Source organism: Elephantulus edwardii, unplaced genomic scaffold (genome assembly GCF_000299155.1).
Source record: "Elephantulus edwardii isolate Elephantulus edwardi_28Jun2011 unplaced genomic scaffold, EleEdw1.0 scaffold00004, whole genome shotgun sequence".
Classification (NCBI taxonomy): Eukaryota; Metazoa; Chordata; class Mammalia; order Macroscelidea; family Macroscelididae; genus Elephantulus; species Elephantulus edwardii.
This window is the reverse complement of record NW_006399754.1, coordinates 31606784-31612783: the sequence shown is the minus strand read 5'-3', so window position 1 is coordinate 31612783 and position 6000 is coordinate 31606784.

The following is a 6000-nucleotide window of genomic DNA, read 5'->3' as shown; positions in this document are numbered from 1 at the left end:
ATATATATATATATCTCCTTTAAATAGAAAAAAAATGCATATCTACTCCCTGTTAATGAGAGGAGATTTTTCATCTTTCTAAGAGGATCAGCTGGTGTTTTCAAACTGCCTGCCTTTGGGTTGGAGTACAATTCCTTATCCTCTAGGCCACTAGAGCGCCTTATTGATATATTATCCATAAATATTTCATGTTTAAGTCCAGTAATAAATAATACATGAAAATTATGGAGATGAGAAGAAAATCAGTGTTAGATCATTTTTAAGTCTAAAAACTGAGGTCTGCAGGTTCTTAGTAAAGAAGGGAATTTTAATGACTGTTGCTGCTTAAATATAGATATATGGGATAGTGTTCTGAGATAAAGCCAGCAAATCACTTGAGTACAGTTTTGTATACCATGTCAAGATATTTAACCTAAGACCAAAATATATTGCTGAAATGTTTTATACAAAGGAAGAACAAGAGATCATATGTACAAATTAAAAGAACTCTATGTTTTGTGAAAAATGACCAGAAAGTAGACGGAGAGAAATCTCAGAAGACCAATTAAAAAGCCTTTGCTAGAGCCAAGTACGAAATCACAGTGGCCCAGACAGAACTGCTAGCATGAAGTTAGAGATATTTTGTATTAAAAATAATTACCAAGATACAATTCTTAGGACTTTGCCTCTGACTGGTATGAAAATAAAAAACGTGGGACCAAACTAAATACTGAGTAACGTGTAAGGTTTGCGATAAAAGAAACAAATTAAGGGAGTAAACTTGAGACAAGTGACAGAGTTAAATATCATTTTTAAATGCAATAAATCATGAAGACTAAATTAAGATAATACAGCAAAAAGGAAATTATTGTCAGTGACCTATTCCTTCTCTTTGGAAGGACAACTCCAGCTATTTCCTCATTTGTGTCTCTCTTTTCTATAAGAGAAACATCGCAAGTAAATTATTTAATGACTGTAATTTGTGTTTTGTTTTTTTTTGTTTGTTTGTTTTTTTAATGGCTCGGAAGGCTTACTCCAAGTTAAGGCCACTGGCTCCACTGGAAGACATTGTTTGCTCTGGTAGCAGATCTTAGTCTCAGCTTCTGCTGCGTGAGTCACTCCACCAGAAAAGAGGAGATGATCAATTTTCTGAAAGGTGTAAGGCCTCAGAATCCCTCTAAGCAATTCCATTCTGTCCTACAGGAAGTTCTGATGGCTTTGTGACTAGAAGGAGTTGTGTTGTCAACACAAAAGCAAGCGATTAGAGTGCATGAATTACTCCACAAGTGAAAGAGAATTTCCTCCCTTGTGATTCATGGATCCTGAAAACCCTAGTAGAGCTCATCTACTGAGTTGGTTCTAACTGGACAGACAGTTCTTGTTGTTTGGTGCCATCAAGTCTAGTACAATTCATAGCAACCCTATGAAGAACAGATCCGAACCTTGTCCTATCCTGTGACAGGTTCAAGATCTCTGACATACTTAAGCCCACTGCTTCAGTCACTGTGACCATCCATGCGGTGGAGGATGTTTCTTTTATCACCCACTTTCTGACTTCCCAAGCATGATTTACCCCTCCAAGGAAAGACCTCTCTCAATAACATATGACATCAAGTATTTAAAGTCTTCCTTAGTTTCAGAAAGCAAAGTTGTGTCTTCTGCATAGCAACTTATTGATGAGTCGTCCTCCAATTCTGATGCCACATTCTTCTTCATAGAGTCAAACTTCTCCAATACTTTACTCTGCATACAGATTCAATCGGTATAGATAGAGGAAACAACCTTGGCATGAAGCTGTCTCGTAAACCATGTAATGTTCCCTTGTTTGTTCGCACAGCAGCATCTTGGTGTAGGTATAGATTTCACATGAGCATAATTAAGTATTCTGGAATTCCTATTCTTCTCATTGTGAGCCATAATTTGTTTAGATCCATGCAGTAAAATGTCTTTGCATAGTCAATATAGCAGCATTCCATAGAACATTCTTCTGCTATTCTTTGTTTCCAGCCAGGATACATCTAACATCAGCAATGATATCCCCAGTGTCCCAGCCTCTTCTAAATACAGTTTTGGCTTCTGGAAGTTCTCTATATATTGTTCTGTTTTTTAATGATCTTCAGTAGTATTTTTCTTATAATATTAATGATGTTGTTGCTGTTGTTAAGTACCATTGAGTCGCAGGAGACTCATAGCGACCCTATGAAGGAGAGTCCTCCTTTTTTTCCCAACAGGGTGAAAATAAAACCTACAGACTGAGGGCAGGGGGAGAGGGGAAGAACAAACAAAAACCAAACCTGGCAAAGACATTTAAGACAAGGGTCTCATAACAAAAGTTTAGAGAACCCTATAGGCCTTTACAAAAGAAAGACTGACAACCCAACAACAAAATGGTAAAAATACATCAAAGGACTTTTCACAGACGAAGGCATTTGGATGACCACCATGCACATGGCAAAATGTTCAAAATCACTAGCGAATTAGAGAGATGCAAATAATAACAATTTGATACTACCGTAGTCCAGTAGCAGTAGCAAAATATAAGAGGATAGCAAGTAATAAATGCTGGAGAGGATGTGGAGAAATTGGAACACTCATGTTCTGCTGCTGCAGTTGTAAAAGAAACCACCACTCTGAAAGTCAGCTTGACTTTTCTTCAAAAAGCTTAACATAAAAATCTCCTATAAGATTGGGAACCTTGGGAATCTACTCCAAGAGAAAAAAAAATTGAGACACAAATGTAAATTTATACACCTAAGCCAAAGGTGGATGATTTCAATCTACAGCCATGAGGCCTGGTTTTAATTGATTTTGGTCAAACATTCTTCTAAGTGGTATAGCACTGGTCTGTCTTTTTGCTGTACAGAGGTAATCCGTGGTTGCTGTGATGCTGAACACTGTGACACTGATGTGTCAAATGGAATTATAGTCACTCATAGTTGACAGTGTTTGATGCAGATACCAGATTAAAACAAACTTGAAGCAAGCGTGGCATCGACTTCCAAAATAGCTTGCCTCCAGAAACTCTATGAACTTGGAGAAATGATGAAAGTTATACAAGTGTTCAGGTCTTTTGTTCATAGGGTCGCTGTGAGTCATCTATGACTCGATGGCACTTAACAACAACAACATGCTCATAATAGCATTATTCACAATAGAAAAAACATGCAAACAGTACAAATGTCCATTAACAAATGAGTGGATTGAGAATTTATGGTACAATGACACTATGGATTACTATGCAGCACTCAGGAGAAATGATTTTGTAAAATACTGTCTAACATGGGAGCATGATGAGATTATTAGCTGGAAAGCGTTATGCTGAGTAAATGAACTCAGTCTCATAAGGACAAATCCTGCATAAGCCCATTATTGTAAAAATAGAAAGATAACTAGTAAGATGTGTATAAATGTTTAGAAGGGTAGAGAGGGAAGAGGCTGGAAACAAGGAGAAAGGTAGAATTCCCTAAGATCACATAGGTTAATTGGTGAATTGAAGGGGAGGGAATGGGAAATATCCGATGGGGACTTGTGAAAGCCGAGCACTAATAAGCATAGAGCAATGGTAATTATGTGGGATGCACTGTAGATGAATGATTGTATGAAACAATGCAAAGGAAGGATTGGAAGGAACACAATTGTATATGAATGAAATCCAATGCAAATGAATTAGTGTATGGAAACCAATACATTTTAAAAATAAGTTTATATGGTAATATTTCTTATATTTTAATGCAAAATGGTATATATTCTTACAAAAGAAAGCGTCTTCTATTTTAATTTTTGTTCTTGAATATAAGTATAAACTATTACAAATAATTTAGAAAATACTACCCTATGATTAGACTCTACTTCAATATAAAATTATTATAAATTCCATAGATTTTTTAAAATACAGGAATTTATTAAAATTGGTTATTCAAATGCAAAAATACTTTGTGCAATTTGCCAAGATGTACACATTTCTGGGTAAAGTGAAATTGGTGTGTATTTTCGGCAATCCAAATAGGATACGGACTATCTGCTGGAAGGGCTGAATGCCGATATTATTGATTGATTTACCTTCTTCAAAACTATTAGAGAAGTTCTCAATTCTTTAATATTCTTTTGCAATTTGGGGGAGTTTCATTTGTCTTGTTTTGTTTGTATTTTCAAGGCTATAATGACTTGGAAGATTGATAAAATATTTATATCTTGTAAGGCAAAAGAAATAATGAAACAAATAGTCTCTTTTGTTTTGTTTTCATTTGCATGTAAATTTTAGCATCTAACTTATTTCTGTTATGAAGCCAGATAACTTATTCTCAATACTATTCTATTTTTAGGCTTTTCTAATAAAGACACCATTTTAAAGGCAGCATATTTATTTTATATTTTGAGAAGATCAACTTTCTTCCACATTCTTCCTGCTTTGAGGGGTTAAGAAGAGGTTTGGGGATGTTAGCGATCTACAAGGATCATTTCTCAGCAAAAACGATTTTAGACACTGTGACAAAGGAGTTATGCATTGCTTCCTTCCCACCGACTTCACAGCTTTCACACTAACAGAGGGGAGTGAACTGCAGACGCAGCCCTCGGCTAACTGTCACTGCTTTTTAATGTCATGCTCTGGAAGTTCAGAAGGGTCATCCGAGAATATTTCTTGGGTTAATCCCAAAATACGGCTAGAAGCTGTGCAAAAATTGACACTGTGACTGATACGGCAGTTCTTTTTTTCTTCCAGAGGATTAGGGAGTTTATCGGAGAAGTGGTAATGAGAGAGTATCTTTCATAAATTCAATGAAAGCCATTTTACTAACAAGAGAATGGAGAATTTGTCACATCCATATCCACTTTTATCTTGTTCTGTGAGTGTAAATACATTCCATTAGAACATAATTACCACAAAGGGATGATTACACTGAGTAGAGATTTATTTTCTCCAAGTTTGATAGGTTCAAAGTTCTAATTTCAAGAACTTGGGGAAGTCTTTCAGCTTTGGGAGAAGGTGCAGAGGTGTGTGCCCCTCATAACTTTTATACGGCCTGTATTTCTGCATCGACTGCTTCCTTTTTAAACATCCTTCAGGGCTCTGTCCATGGCAAGTTGAGCTGCTAATTTAAAGGCTGTACATCTCCTCCGATTTGAATTCACCAGCGGTTATGTGGGAGGAGGCTGGGCAATCTCCTGTAGTGATTTACAGTCTCAAAAATCCTATGGGGGCTTGCTCTGAGGCAGAACCTACTCAATGCAAGTGAGTTTGAGATCTTTTGATGTATCAAAAGAGATTAGTTCAAAACACACCCGCCACTTTGTTATTGTGATGTGTGGTTGAGTTCACTGACTTCCAGTGAACTCCCTATGAACAGCTTGGCCATATCCTGTGCCGTTCTCACAATCTTGGGCATGCTTGAGCCCATGGCTGTAGTGACTGCTTTGTGTTGAGAGTCCTCCTCTCTTTCTCTGGTCCTCTGTCTTTCCCCGCATCATGTCTTTTTCCGGGGCTCCCCCTCCTAAGAACATGACCAAGTTTGTGAGAACAAGTTTCCCCATACTACCTCTAAGCAGCACCAAGCTGCCTTTCCCCAAGAGAGATTTGTCTGTTCTGACGACAGGCCGTGGGACATTGAGTTCCCTTCTCCAACATCACAACTCAAAGACATCAATACTTCTTTCAGTCTTACTTATTCATCGTCCAGCTTTCAGATACTTACAATACTCGTTACTCAGGATCAGGTGCCCCTTACTCTCTAGGCTGATTGTGTTGCTCCTTGGCACTTCAGAGAGGTCCTTGACAGCACTGGCCCAGTGCAACACTCTTGATCTCTTGACTGACGTTGCCTTGAGTGTTGATTATGGAGCCAAGTACAATAAACTCCTTGAGAACTTCAATCTAGTCTTGTCTTATGAGCAAAGACTACACATTTGCCAATAGTATCTAACATACTTTGGACATGTTGTGAGGAGAGACCGGTCCTTAGAGAGGGACATCATGCTTGGGAGGGTGGAGGGACAGCGCAGGAGAGAAAGGCCCTCTATGAGGTG